Source organism: Xenopus tropicalis, chromosome 7, assembly GCF_000004195.4.
Source record: "Xenopus tropicalis strain Nigerian chromosome 7, UCB_Xtro_10.0, whole genome shotgun sequence".
NCBI lineage: Eukaryota > Metazoa > Chordata > Amphibia > Anura > Pipidae > Xenopus > Xenopus tropicalis.
In genome coordinates, this window is record NC_030683.2 from 44,597,056 (window position 1) to 44,613,282 (window position 16,227).

General features: G+C 39.6%; 1 protein-coding gene across 2 annotated transcripts in view; it reads right to left on the minus strand.

Moving 5' to 3' along the window:
• The window catches only part of ndst2 (N-deacetylase/N-sulfotransferase (heparan glucosaminyl) 2), a 92,189-nt gene extending 78,466 nt beyond the window's left edge, over positions 1–13,723 (minus strand). Inside the window, exon 1 of one of the 2 annotated variants that reach the window (XM_012966246.3) lies at positions 13,251–13,723. The gene's annotated coding sequence lies outside the window, so the exon portion shown is untranslated. 2 annotated transcript variants of the gene reach the window in all.
• Positions 13,724–16,227: the final 2,504 nt, after the last annotated feature.

Consider the following 16,227-nt stretch of genomic DNA (forward strand, 5'->3'; position numbering starts at 1 on the left):
AGTTTTAACGCTACGCAAAATGCGCAACTTTTTACGCAACTTTCGTAATGGATAGGAAAACTCGCGTTTTTACGCAAAAATCGTATTGGATCCGAAAAATTCGTAAAGAATCCGAAAAAATCGCAAAACATACGAAAAAATCGCAAAGTACCGATCATTACGAAAAAAACGCAATCGGACTCCATTCGACCCGTTCGTGGGTAAGTAAATCAGCCCCTAAGGGTACTTCACATTTTCTAGAACAGGCAGCCATCTCTAAAAAGGTATTCTCCCTTTCCCTCCTTGCTTCATACTGCACATGTGTTTCATTCCCTCCCCCCCTCCCCTCTGCCAGATTCGCTTCTGATTGGCTGGTGGGCATATGTAGCTCAGAACAGGAGACAGGATCAAGTTACACACATGCTCAGAGAATAGGAAGGCTGCCGCTGGCACCTACAGAAAGGACAGAGAGATTTCAGTGATGTCACTGTAGTCTTCACACTGCTGTAGGCTGCCAGCACCATATCTCAGAGAAGCAAGCAGGGATCTGGGAATTTAGATATGCAGTAAGTACTTAAAAAGAATGCCTTTAGACTTACTTTTAATTTATATTAACCTTTCATTGTCCTTTAAGTCTCCCCATATTTCACCTGTTCAAAAGATCTGAAGCCAAACGGGAAGAAAAAACGTTGAGCTGTGTAAAGAAAGTCCCCATAATGCCACACTCCTGCACAGACACGCAGACCAAGTGAACATGCTCAGTTAGACTATAAGTCAGCTTCCTGCTGATTGGCTCAGATCCACATTCCTAAGGGGGGAAGAGGGAGTTCTTAGCATTCTTGAGGGAGGGCAGAGCAGGAGTGAGCAGAAAACAGAAAGCTGCCTGTCTGTGGCACAGGAATTACAGACACAAAAAATCTTTTTTCAGAGAAGTCAGTGCAGCGTTTCTGTGCGTGCTTATGGCTGTATTTACATAGACCTTTCTGATAAAGCTTACTTAGTTTTTACCTTTCTTTCGCCTTTAAAGCGCTTATATAATAATAATAGTATGCCTTTAAATAGGTCTTATGTTTCTACAATAAAATCATGTTATATTTTCTTGTGCGTCTTAACACAGCACTGCAGGCAGGGCGACAGGGAAGCTATGGAATCAGCTGTCACAGGTGGGAGGATGCTGAATAACCTGAGATCACTGTTGCCATTGATATGAGTGTTTATGAGCAGGCCTCAAGGGAGGTTTTAATAATAAGGTGCCAGTCTAAAAAAGATATAAGAGAATAATAGTATTTCTTATGGTCTCTCAAAATTGTAGCCGTGGTGACAAAAAACAGAAAGGAATTGGTAATGGAAATTGTATATGGAAAAAAGTTAGGGCTCTGGCACATGGGGAGATTAGTCGCCCACGACAAATCTCCCCGAATCGCCATCCCACCGAAAATGTAAATCGCCAGTGGGATGGCGGCGGCGCAATTTCAGTGAAATTGCGGAAGTTGCCTTGAGAGGAAACTTCTGCGATTTCACTGAAATCGCACCGCCGCGTATGCCGTCCCACCAGCGATTTACATTTTCGCCAGTGGGATGGCAGTTCGGGGAGATTAGTCGCCCGCGAACAGGGAGATTTGTCGCGGGCGACTAATCTTCCCGTATGCCAGAGCCCTTAAAAGGAACACAGACATCAGCTTTGCCTAAATGCTTTCCATACAATACATATGCATAACATAACACCAAGGCTAGTGTGTAGGGGCAGCACAATGGCCCAGTGGCTGGCATATCAAACTGAGCGGGTTCTTGAGTTGGATTCTGACCTATGCATTATCTGCAAGGAGATAATAGTTTCCTTCCACACTCCAAAAACATACAAGCAGGGTAGGAACAGACTGTGTTGTATGGATGTGATAGGGACCTAAGATGTTTAGTCCAATGAGGCAAAATACTTATGTGAATGATTTTAATAAAGCTCTACATAAAATACATCACTTAGTGGATTCACACTAATGTGACACTTAGTGGATTCACTTCTGGTGTAAAAAATTAACCTTCCAACTACCTCTGGCAGTTCCCACTGACTCCCAGGGATACTGTGCAAAAGTGCGGGTGGGGGGGGATTTTTTTAACCCTAAAATGCTTAGGATGTAAAACCATTCATACATGCACTTCTGTTAGGGGTTCTCTATACATTTGTGTTCAGTTAGGTTAAAGGGGTAGTTCACCTTTAAATTAAACTTTTAATATGATGTAGACACTGATATTCTGAGACAATTTGCAATTGGTCCTCTTTTATTTTTAATGGTTTTTCGGTTATTTAGCTTTTTGTTCAGCAGCTCTCCATTTGGTATTTCAGCAGCTATCTGGTTGCTAGGGTCTTATATACCAGGTAGTGGTTTAAACAAGAGATGGGAATATGAATAGTTAAGGGGCCTGCATGGAAAAATAAAACTGTAGCTTCACAGAGCAATACTTTTTGGTCAGTGACCCTCATTTGAAAGCTGGAAAGAGGCAGAAGCAAAAGGCAAATTATTCAAAAACTATATAAAATTAACTAGGAAGACCAATTGCAAAGTTGCGAGGAATAGGCCATTCTATAATATACTACAAGTTAACTTAAAAGTGATCCTCCCCATTAGATGTGTTTAAGTTAGCTTTATAGAAAGTGAGGCAGCAGGTACTGACATCCCAGGCACGTTATATACAGCGAGACACAGTCTTTATATACAAAACCAGCACATTATATACAGCGAGACACAGTCTTTATATACAAAACCAGCACATTATATGCCATGAGGAGCAGTGGGTACAGATGGCAGATATTCAGGCCCTGGCACTATAACACTTGCACTGATACACAGCATTGGCCCCACTGTAACTTACTATAAATGAAAAAAACAATGACAAAAGTAAAAAAAAAATAGAATGTGCAAAAAAACCATAACAAATATATAAAAGCACAATGAGCTTTGTCAGGGGGAAAAATTAACTTACCCTCCATCTGTTAGGGTAGGGGATAGGGATATTATAAATGTCAGATTTGATAATTCCAGCTAGTGGGTCAGTCTTTAGAACATATACAGTATAGTACCTGTGGGATGATAACTGCAGCAAAGTTCAAAGCTGGTTCATGGGTAAACTTACAGTCTGCAGATTCTTCTTTTTTAAGTCTTCATTTCTGCAGTTTGCAAAATTTCCCGATCCCTGTCTGCATCTTGTGTCTTGATTGGTCAATTTTACTGTCTGTCAAGAAAGCTGTGCTCTGATTGGAGAATATACAGGAAGAAAGATCCAATCAGAGCACAGCTGATTAGAGCAGAACCCGGAGCTTGCAGGGACAGGAGAAGATTTGCAGGACAGCGCAGAAACAGAGCCAGGTTTTTTTATTTTATTTTTTTATTTTTAGGGTGCCAGAGCAGGTTTGGGGAGGCTTAGCCTCCCCAAGCCTTATTGAAAATCCGCCTATGGCTCTAAGTAACTTTTTTTTTACCTTTTCATCAAGGGACACAGGTTAGGTCAATATATCTGCTTTTAGGTCCAAAATTTGGTTTAGAACTAGTTATGCACATGTGTTTATATTTTCTAAAGTTCTAAATTCCACTATTTTAGAGGTGATGATGAGAGCCAGCCTAAACAGCAAGGGAACCCACAGGTAAAAATTGCTGACATAAAAATAAATGAAAAGAAGCTAGGCAGTGGAATGGGGGTGGAAGCAGCATCCTCTGCAAACCTTGGACCACCCTTTCCTGCTCATGGAAGATCTGGAACCATACAGCAGACTCCACAACCATCAGGACTTCTGATTATAGGGTCTGCTGTATGGTAGTTACGCCACGTAAGTGAAGGTAATCTGTGTGAACTTTCTAATGACAGCTAGATGGTTCTGCAACATATAGATTACGCTGCAAAGATCACAGTTTAATCATCAAGACTTAAACATGATTTTTTTTGACCTATGTAACCTCAACCATTCTTCCAGGAGAAGTAAAGCATTGGTGTATTCACTGTAAGATGGTACTTGACCTCAAAGCTTGAGCTCAGCTAAATGAAGAGATACTGCACACAGCTGAGAACATCATACACCCTCTATATGTGAGCTAAAATACTTGACAGGGGGTTACCAACTGCAGAAGCTAAAAATCAACGGTATTTGATGCCATTCAATTGTTTCTCCTGTTTACACTACTTTAAAAAGTGTAAAGAGTGAAGCTGTAGCTTAAATTTCTGCACATATACCCATACATTTTACATACACACAAAGCATTCAAGGTCAAACCATTATAGACCCACAATATACACCAGGCCATTACTCTTTGACAGTCAATAACAAGACTAAATACAACATACAAAAAAATAATAACTTTAAAATGCAGTTCTGAAAGGAAACATGCTCCTAAGAAGAATAAAACTGGTCACATGAAAATCAGTTGTTATTCTATGCAGCTCCCAAATAAAAATTCCTGGTGCATCACCAGAAACTAGTTCTGAAAAATCTAAATACAACCCAATACATGGGTGAATTCCACAGAAATATACAAATATTAGAAAAAAAAAGAGAAGAGGCTGATTGTTGTCTTTTAGGGTACTTTGTTCTAAAATAAATAAATTGGTTAAAACATCGTGAGATGTAAATTCCAGGGGTCTTTAGGGGGCACAGTGCCTCAACTGTTAAATTGCTACTCTTGGAAGCCACTGTTTTAGTCAAGCACTGCTGTTAATTTCCATACCTCAACCCATCGGAGAGCTTTTTTACTTTGAATAAAATCTAGAATGTAGAAGAAAAATCATTCCAGATTCTTATTTCAATGTAAGAGCCAAAATCAGCGGTAACCAAGGCAGACGCTAAGAATGAAGGCACACGGCTGTGGTCATCATATCACAAGTTCTAACCATTTTCACATTCCAAAGGGAAGCAATATATAGTCATTCTCACAGAGAAAATTCACTTGGAATAAACCAATTTATATCACCTTAAGCCTTATCACAAAGCAGCTTTAGTCACAAAATGTACCTCTGCATCACTAGTCCAACAGTGCTATGCTCTCAGCCATGCCACCACTGACCACTACACATGGACACAGATGGTGAACATGAAAGCCTAAAGGGTGCTGCTACTGACTTATTGAGGGCTCACAAAAACTATTTGCTCATAAAAACACTACACCATTTGTGACATATATAAGTAAAAAAGAGACACATCAAAGGCAACAAAATGATTTTTCTAGGTATTGGAACACAACATTTTACTACAGATAAAGGAAAGAAAAGTGCACAGCAGGACTAGAAGTGCATACACTGCATATAGCTTCATGTGCAAACTACATTATTAAAGGAGAAGGAAAGGCTAAGTTACCGGTACTTGGGATTGCCAAAATGTTAGGCACCCCCAAGTGATTTTAATCGCTTACCTTGTACCTTGGGCTGGTGCCCCTGTTAGGAGAAAACAGCACCAGCCCGGAGTACCAGGAGCGAGCGCTTCCTCTTTCCGTGTTTCTTTTGCGGCAAAATCCCTGGGCCAGCGCATACGCAGTAGAGTGAATAGCCGACTTTCTTGTTTAAGTACGGCTTTTCACTCTACTGCACATGCGCAATGCGCCAACGCGGGAGGAGGAATCGCTCGCTGCTACCCCGGGCTGGTGCAGTTCTCTTTTAACAGGGGCACCAGCCCGGGGTACAAGGTAAGCGATTAAAGTCACTTGGGGGTGCCTAACATTTTGGCCCCTTGGTCATTGCACCCTCCCAGGTACCAAATGCTTGTGTTGTTCCCCCACTGTTTTTACATTTGAATGTGGCTCACGGGTAAAAAAGGCTGGGGATCCCTATCCTTAACTAACAAACTCTGCAGCAGCTCCATTAGGTACTTTAAAAAGAAAATGGAGAGGACATGATTACTCATAAGGTCACCTCAAAGACCCCTAATGATAATACAGTACTATTACGTGACAAAACTATGATGAACTTCAGAACACTTTATAAAGTGATAGAAAGCAAAAAGGATTCTTGCACATGGGGTTATCAAAATGAGCAGGAACTATCCAATCACTTTATTATACTATCTTATGCTGGAATAACCTGTTACTTGTATTACAGGCAGGTTGCCATACTACAGACTTCTACTGGCTTTGGGATGCAGAAGATACCACGTAAGGCTAAGTCAGGTGTGCAACCCCATCAATGTTTTACTAAGCAATAATTCATAACAAAGCATCTCTCATGGGAGAACAATTGCTACAACCCTAACTGGTCAGTGTAATGATGGTTAAAAGTATCTCTGCTGAGCCACAAATGTTCACTGTGTAAGCACATACAACTTTACCAATCATGGGTTCTTTTGTTGTTTTTAGTGTAAATTGTCAAAATCCATGTTACAGTTAACAGACTTTAAGCTGCAACCAAGGACCAGTGGCAAAGGTTAAGGCTAATGCCACACAGGGCCTACATATACGCTGGCATCAGCATTTCACTGTGCCTGCTTTATGACCTTTTGCATTGGCCCAGGTGCAGGCACATGTAATGGATTTCTTCACCAATTGTGCGAGTATGCATTTCGGCTACAAAATCCACTCAGTGCGCCTGCATCCGGGCCTAATGAACTATATCAAACAAATGCAAGACATTTCTCTTGCACCTCTAAAATATTAGGCTGATATTAGGGCAGCAGCCCTAACTCCCCACTTACAGCCATGTGGACATTGTTGAACAGACTTTACAAGGAAACTGTAAAAGCATGGTTTCTTTAAAGAAACAACAGGCAGACTGCAGCCTCTTAAGACAAATGCACTTTAAAAAACAAATCTACGCTGTATTCAAAATATGTTAAACTGGTAACTCTATAACTGATAACTTAAAATGAAATTCCTTTGAACCCTTTTCCAAAGTCTAAAAATGTCAGCATCATGCATCTACGTCCATGCAACTAAAACGTGGTTTGCATGCAGGAACTCAAGTCCCACAGAAATGACTCTTTCAGAAGGACAGTGTATATTTACTGCAATATGAAATACAATCTACAAGACAGATAAGGCTCCAACTTTACAGATGGACAGAACAAAAATGTAAATTATAGTGAGTTAAACATTTGATAAACATCTATATTTATCAACCATTGGGACTAGAAAGCCTCTGAAAACCATTTTATTTGTCAATTCTCCTCCTATGAATTCAACCCTTATCTGCGCTTGTTTAATTTTAACTTCTAAGTATAAATAACTTGCAATTAAAAAAACACATAAATACCCAACAATAGTGACCAGAAATGTGACCTAAAAAATTATAAATAGCTGCCTACCTCCAGACTAATCCCAAATATAAACTATAAATTATTACAAAAAGGAGTTGGCGCTCAAATTAATTAAACCACCCAGTGTAAATATAAAAATCAATTTATTTGAAATATTTAGTTCATTCAATTAAAAGTAATCAAACAGTGTTTACACATGATTAATATATAAAAAACAAAAAATACCTATACAAGAACTAATAATAAATATAATGCCAGAATAAAAACAAAATTTATCACTTAGTAGAGAAATGGAAATTGCATCATATACTTTCATAAACCAGTAGGGATTAGAAATTGATGTTATCACAATACACGAAGTGGATTAGCAGAAATATAGCACAGTATATATATAAAGTGAATATGGGAGAGGATTATTGCACGTATACCCATATATTGAAAGTGAAGTTCATTAATTAAGGCTTTACTAATAGCTAGTTGCCTACTTCTACAATTATGTTGGGGCAAACTAGTTCCTATGGGGAGATGCCTCTCAGGCAAACCCCCTTAGTACAAACGACTACTAAATGGGATTAGATAAAACAACGCTCGATTAGCCGACCTAATATATGGCGTGTAAAATCACAAAAAGCACCACAGGTTAAAACCGGTTCACACGCCGGCAATGCATAAACTCTACGGCCAAATTATCACCAATTACTAGATAAATCCCCCCCACACTAGTGGTGTTAGATATATTACCCTCTGTCCCGGCCGGGAACTTACTATGGGTCAGAAGCAGTCTGAGGATCAGCCCCTTGCAAACGGCACCGCGTCGCTTCTCTTCCAAGCGGTGACGTCACTAATGTGAGCCGGATGTCGGGCTACGGATCCTCACCTGTCTCAGGTGAGACAGGTGAGGATCCGTAGCCCGACATCCGGCTCACATTAGTGACGTCACCGCTTGGAAGAGAAGCGACGCGGTGCCGTTTGCAAGGGGCTGATCCTCAGACTGCTTCTGACCCATAGTAAGTTCCCGGCCGGGACAGAGGGTAATATATCTAACACCACTAGTGTGGGGGGGATTTATCTAGTAATTGGTGATAATTTGGCCGTAGAGTTTATGCATTGCCGGCGTGTGAACCGGTTTTAACCTGTGGTGCTTTTTGTGATTTTACACGCCATATATTAGGTCGGCTAATCGAGCGTTGTTTTATCTAATCCCATTTAGTAGTCGTTTGTACTAAGGGGGTTTGCCTGAGAGGCATCTCCCCATAGGAACTAGTTTGCCCCAACATAATTGTAGAAGTAGGCAACTAGCTATTAGTAAAGCCTTAATTAATGAACTTCACTTTCAATATATGGGTATACGTGCAATAATCCTCTCCCATATTCACTTTATATATATACTGTGCTATATTTCTGCTAATCCACTTCGTGTATTGTGATAACATCAATTTCTAATCCCTACTGGTTTATGAAAGTATATGATGCAATTTCCATTTCTCTACTAAGTGATAAATTTTGTTTTTATTCTGGCATTATATTTATTATTAGTTCTTGTATAGGTATTTTTTGTTTTTTATATATTAATCATGTGTAAACACTGTTTGATTACTTTTAATTGAATGAACTAAATATTTCAAATAAATTGATTTTTATATTTACACTGGGTGGTTTAATTCTCCTCCTATGCAAGAACAAAACAGTACCTTGTACTTTATACCAACTAGTTATAATTAATCATTATGGGAGCAAAAACAAACCTATTGGGTTTATTTTATGTTTAAATGATTTTAGAAGACAAAGTATGATGATCCAAATTATGGAAAAACCCCTTATCCAGAAAACCCAAGTCCCGAGCATTCTGAATATCATATCATGAGCAAATGTACCTATAAATGTAGAAAGCCACTGCCAAACATCGCCTAATCCTTTTGTTGCACTGAGCTTATGTGCAATAAGTATAAGAAATATGAAGTAGCTGCTGAATTTTTTTGCTGATTCACATTTGACATATATGTCATTAATGTATGCAGCCCTCTTAAACCTGCAAGATTGATATTGATCAGACAGGTTTAAAAATCCCTTCAAGGTTAGAACTATATGTGGGTCCGTTGATGCAGTCCTTGCCCTGACAGCCTGTATTCCGTCAGTGTGATATGATCGTTTGCCTCCTATAAACCTATCTGATCAATATAGGGAGGGGGCAAACAATAAGATCAGCCCAATAACCCCTACCTCAAACTGGATGTATTGGGGAAAGATCTTTAAATGTATTAGCAACATACATATGTGCAACCTGTGCTACTGAATATTCCCAATCTGAAGCCAAGATGTGCTCTTGGGTTGGATGTTCTCCATTTGATACAATGAATAGGGCTCCTAATTGCCATAAATATTTACAAAGGCATTGATGATAATGACCCAAAATACAATTATTTTAGGTCATTATCATCTGTCTTTAAATTTTAAAAATGTAAGGCGCACACCCCCAGCAGGATTATAATGCTAAGTAACTTCAGTTAATCTTGTTTCAGGCTCAAAGAAACTATGAATGCATACCAAAATTATAAACATTTTTGCAGTTTATCTATAAACCATCATACAGAGCAAAATGGCTTTTGATGTCCCACCAAGCAATTCAAGTAACACTTTAAAACACCAACTATAAATTAAACTAAATACTTGTGATTACTGATTACCAATTTTACACTTGCAATTCAATAATGCATTTGATTTTATCTGTAGTAGTATTATTAATTAAACAGGCAACATTAACACCCTTTCACGTGCAGAAAAAAAACTGTCCACTCTGCTAGCGTGAAATTTCTCCATGGATTGTGTGGTCTCATATGATTAATAAGGGAAGCAAGCTTTGTAAAATATAATTAATCACTTGACAGCGTAAGTAGCGGATTGAAGAAACAGTCTTAAAGCATAGGTGCCACTGGCTAATAAAGTAATGGGATGCAAATAAGTTCAATACTGGTCTATCCATAATGTCTCAAAACAGCAGTAACTGAAAATGATGGCAAAGAGATGTATGCTACAAGTTATATTTGCATTTACAGGCAATTGTATGTTCAAGAAAAACATTACTATAAGACAAAAGGGCCCTATTATATGTTAGGCGTTATCTGAATTAGACTTATTTTAATAGGAGCTGCCACACCAGCTCTCAAAACAAGCAGTAACATGCAAATTATATATTCCAATAAAATACTGACATCCATTAGCTAAAACAAAAGACCTTGGAATACGTGTCTAAAATAATTAATATTCAAGAACTGTTGTCCTATATTTTCTAACCTTTTAATAAACATATACAAAAATTACAGATTTTAAACAGTCAACAATTCCTACAAATTTCAATGACTGTGTTGTATATAGCAAAACACACAGCAGAAAATATCACATGTTTTCCAGCAGCCCAACAAAATCTGCGAGAAAACAAACTTAACCTTTAATTAAATAGAAACCCATAGTCCTGTTCACAGAGGTAATAGTGTTGCTGTAATTACTAGTGCTTATGGTTTAAAGTTTCAAAAGTTTGAAATGACAGAACACTGGGTTTTTACATATGCTCTTACTGTGAATTTCCTAATACAATTCTCAATTTATGTAAAGCAGGTTAACCAGATTAACCAAAAAGGACATCAAACAAGAGCATGTCTATAACAGGAATTACAACCTACATAATATACCAAGTTACATTATGTTTATTGCTATGTTTATAGCTATGTTAGAGAGAAAGATCTAATTTCAGACTCCCCTAAGAGAAATTAAAATTTTATTATAGGAATGTTTAATGAATCCACTTAATAAGCAAACATTTTAATTACTTTGCCTGTGATGTATAATACAGAACTCTGAGTTTCAGCTTTAAACACAAACATAAAATATTCTACTTTTCTAACCAGCTGGATTTAAAACATTTGTTTTGCACTAAATAAATTAATTTGCATTCAATTTATGTTACCATGCTGTAACATGTTATGTTACAATGCTGTACTTTCTTGCTTTGTTACCAACTCAGAATTTCAATCCACAACATGCAAAGGTAAGATAACACACAGATGTGACTCCCCAACACAAAATTCCAGTGGCGGCATTGTATATACACTTGACTTTGCTATTGTTACACACCTAACCACTTCAATGCAGAAGCCCATCAACATGTGAGTAAAGGGGTAAATAGCCCATTCTGCATATTCACATTTATCACTTACACTGGCTTAGGTCTTTATGTGTGGTGACATTTATAGAGAGGAATCCCCTTTTCTCGATTACAGGATCATGCTTTGAAGTATTTAACTGAAGCCAGGCAGAGGATTTCAAACAACAGAATGTGTGAAATATCCTTGATGAAACTATGTGCACTCAGTAAGTAATGAAATACATACATTTCATGGATGTTACTGCCAACAGATTATGCTAAATGCATTATCCAATATATCTCCCCTGATCGGCAATAACATTTGAAAGATAGATATCATTTCTGGGAAATAAAAGCTTCTTCATTCATCAAAATAATAAATGCTGAAAGGCATCCTTCTAATATCCTGACACACAATTATTCACTGCCTTAAGCTTGAGAGGCCTACAGAGAAAGCTTTGGTATCCACCCAAATAAGCCTGGATCCGATTGACCTGAAAAGATTTTTATACTGAAAACTAAAGTGACAAAAGCTTATCTAAAGCACCAATCTTTTTCTACATGTACGGCAAGGCTTCATATTTGGCACACAAAGGCTACAGCATCAATAGCTTGTAAACAAAATGCAAGTTGTCCAGCACTCAGAACTACAATAAACAGGCTTAAATTCACATAGCAAGAGTAACCAGCTACAGGCTTTTAGTGCAAGCCCTGCTTTCAAATCAAACCACCCTTGTATTGCTCACAGTGTAAGACTATTAGGTCTCCCACACACACGTCAACACCAGTTTATGAAATGTGAACAGTCAGCACTCGCCAGAACCAGGAAATGTAAGGGAAAACTTGTGTGAAGTGCTACAAGTAATATTGCCAGTGCAAGGTATAGCTTTCATTATTAAATATGAAGAAGTGAGGCTATAAAGTGAAATAAAAATGATGATACTGCTCTCTTGGTTTATACTTTACTACATGCAAGTATATGACTGAATATGTGACAGTCTGTAATTGATTGAAACACATGCCAGGTAAGGCTTGCATAACTCTATTTGTTTATAAAGCAATGTGTGATCCTGTTCTTGGTTACTCATTTACCAGGTGCCTATGAGCCCATACTAGGCAAGCATACTATTTTACACCATAGTCTGTCACTGGGACAGACAAATATCTAAAGTAGGGTTGGCCAACTTGCAGCTCTCTTGATATTGCAGAACTACAGATCTCAACTATCCCTGAAAGCCTTCTGCTCTTACCAAACCATGTAAATTGTAGCAGAACAGCAACAGAAGAATTGCAGAGTGGCCGATGGCTGCTCCATATTCTCTTTCACACTAATGGAATCAAGCCAAGCCACAAAGAGTGATTCCCAGGCACACTGCATTCTATATTTCTAATAAACACGTCCTGGTAGTTATTAGTGCTGAGCCCAAAGCTTTCATACTGCCCCAAGCACACAGGGCAGGAGTACAGGCATGCGATTTCTGGGGTAAAACAACATGTTCCCAGCAGTTGTACTGCCCTACGATTTCTGTGGGGACATAACACTGAGATTGTACTTGGGATCAGTTGGCCACTAAGGACTGTGACCTTCCTGCCCCCGCCTCCATTCCCTTGCCCCTTCTCCTCACACTCACCCAGCCCTGGGCCCCGCTAATTCCGTCCCCCCAAACATGCAGGCACCACCCCATTTCTACCCCCATTCTCTTGCTTAGGTTACTGTCCCCCTCCCGGAGTGCCTGTTTATCCCTAGATGCCCCGGGTACAGAGCCCCCAGAGCTGCCCGTGAGCCCGCTGTGTATGTGAGAGTGCGACTGTCCCGCTCAGCCTCCCCACAGCAGCCCCACACAAACTCAACCCTGTGATTCGCACGATGGGCGCCCCTGCCCGGCCGGGCGGTACTACATTCCCTACCTGCGGCTGCTCCGTAGATCTCCTGTTAGAGAACAGAAAGCTGCAGGCAAAACTGGATCCGGGAAGAACAGTCCAAATGAGCCCAGGAAGTTAGAACGTTTGTCCGCTTCCCCCTGCCGATGGTATGTTCCCCGCCCCAGAGCTGAGGCTGCTTTTACCGGCGCTGTTCCTTCCCTACAGCCGCCAACCCGGCAGCTCTCACAGCGCGGCAACAATAACAGCGGCCCCGCTCCCTCCCTCTCTATCTCCGGAGAGACCGCCTCCCGTCCGGGCCCGCCCAGGGACTCGCTTACAGCTTAGGGACAGGCAGCAGCAGCAGCCTAGCGTGTACTGCACAGGTACAGGCCGGGGTTCCACAACCTGTGGCTTTCTCACCACTGAACTACACCTCTCCGCATCGTCACATAGCCACGTTACACAGAGGTTAAACAGCACCGAGGTGCGTCACAGCCCCACTGCAATCAGAGTCATTATACGAGGAGTCTCTCTTAGTTCCTGCCCCTTTGCCTACATACAACTGATGAAGCATACCCCAGCAGGGTCATAGCTATAAAAATGCTAAGGTCTAGCGGTTTTAGGCCTTGTTTCAGGGCCAGCACCTGGGATAAGCGCCAGAGACAGCTTCATATACTGCAACTATTTTTGGAAAAGAAAATACATATTTTATGTATGCACAACTTCACACTATTTGAGTGGCTTCTAGTTAAACCAGCTTCTTGTTTTGCTTTGCTTTCTTTGTGTCACCTTGCCGTGTCCAGCACTAATTCTAAAACAGAAGTGGCATAAATAGAAATTACTGGGCCCCACAGCAAAATCATTGTAGTGCCTTCTTAGGGCAGGGGTACACGGGGAGATTAGTTGTCCCGCAACAAATTTTCCTTTTCGCGGGCGACTAATCTCCCCGAAATGCCATCACACCGGCAAGAATGTAAATCGTCACTGTAATCGTCAATGTAAAAGTCACCGAAGTTTCCTGCGACAATGGAGATTTGTCGCGGCGTGACTAATCTCCCCGTGTGTCACAGCCATTAAAAAGTTGTAACAAGACAGTCAGTGCCTTCCCAGGACAGCTGTATCTCCTGGGCCCCCAGAAATCCTAGGTTCTCATTCCCATAGTTATACCTCAACTTCCAGAGCACTGGAAATGGTGGGCTGGGAGCACACATAGCCATCCTTGGTTTGAGTGGTTCATTTGTACTGCAATGTTTGTCTTGCACATTAGACAATAAATGGACAGTAAGTCTGGATTATTACCTCTAACAGAACATATAGCGGTCTGTCCAGTTGTTACCTTTGGACATGGCTTTAATCTGTATAATGCAATATAGCAGTAGTCAGCATTTGATATTTCTATGTGTACAGTCCCTACTATAAACCAGACCCAACCTCAAAGTCTTACTACTAATGTTCCATATTATAAAAATAGTAAATTCATTTTTCACATTTCTTCTTTATGGGATTATGTACATTTGGCATTGACGGTCCAAGTATCGCTTAGGAAAGGTTTACTGCAATTCCTTTCAGTGTATCGCATGCTGTGAACAGAAATACATGAGTACTTCTGCGGTGGTCACTCTGGGTTCTTCAGGCACGTTCATGCCGTTGTTTATAATTACACTTTTACTTTGTACACTCCGTCATATTGCATGTGATGGTTATGCCCAATATAATAATCTCCAATAGGAGTCTCAGGATGTAAGTTCTAGTACACAGATCTGTGAATTGGGGTCCATTTAGCAGCGGGCACAGTTGGCCAAAGACAGACAGCATAAAAGCATTGGCTAAACAAACCCTTAATATGAGCAAATTGCATGGACCCCTTGGTACTTTGAATTAGGGCCAAGAAGGAAGCAAACATTTTTTTTTTTATACAAACAGATCCAGATCTTATTAATTTTACAATTATTTGCTATGTACCCCAGCAAAACACATTTGATCAAAGCTGTATAGTGTACCCCTTTTTGTTAAGTCTTTGCAGGCAATATGCCTTGGTTACTGTGTTACCTGCTGTTCGCTCCCTAAGTGCTGCAGCATTTATAAATAGAAGCTTTTCAAATAAGATGAAATAATCCTGTACTATGCCCTATATTTGTTTGCCCTGTGTGCTGAATGCTTAATGAAGAGATGTAATGTTTTCTCGAATGCTTGCATTTTTACATATTGCAGTTAGCCAATAAACGGTTTTACGTTACCATTAGAAGTATGTTCTTTTACTAAATGTTTGGTGTCACACAGATGCATAGACAGCCAAACACAGGCCATCTGAAAAGCAATTTCCCCATGTGTGAATGGCCATGTTGCACTGATCTGCTTGTCTGACCTGCACACAAATCACAGTTGACTATGGGAGGTTGCAGGGCTTGTGCTTTTTCTGAACTCTTCAACTGAATCACTTTAGGTATATAAATCTCATCTGCTCTAATAAAGAATAATTATTTTGTTATGCAGCTTACTTGCAAAAAGTTAGGAATCAGGTAGAAAATGGGTAAGGGCATCAAATAATGTGATGATAATCCCGGATTTAAGGAGTAACTAGATAATTTCCAAATCATGTCAATTCATACATATCATTTAAATCTCCACCAAATCCACCCCTATTTGTATATTTAAATTAATTAATTTCCCCTTAAGGTTTGTACCATCTAAAATAGTTACAACCAATTATTCAGTACTTTAAAGTCAGTAACTGATTGATTGGTATTGATTTAATTTTTGCTGAGCACTATGGATTTGGACAAATCTGAACCATACAAGAAGTTCTGGGATTTGGTGCATTCCTAACATCATATCATCATCATCATATGGTGTTGGCAAATTACAGTTGCATTGTGAATCCCAGTCAGACATTGACATGAGTAAAATAAAAAGGCATAAACTTTATATTGTAGAACATCATTTTCATAAATAAATGAGCAAAACAAAGTAAATATTCCTCCCATCAATGGGTACTTACTATATATGAGAATAAGAAAGAAGA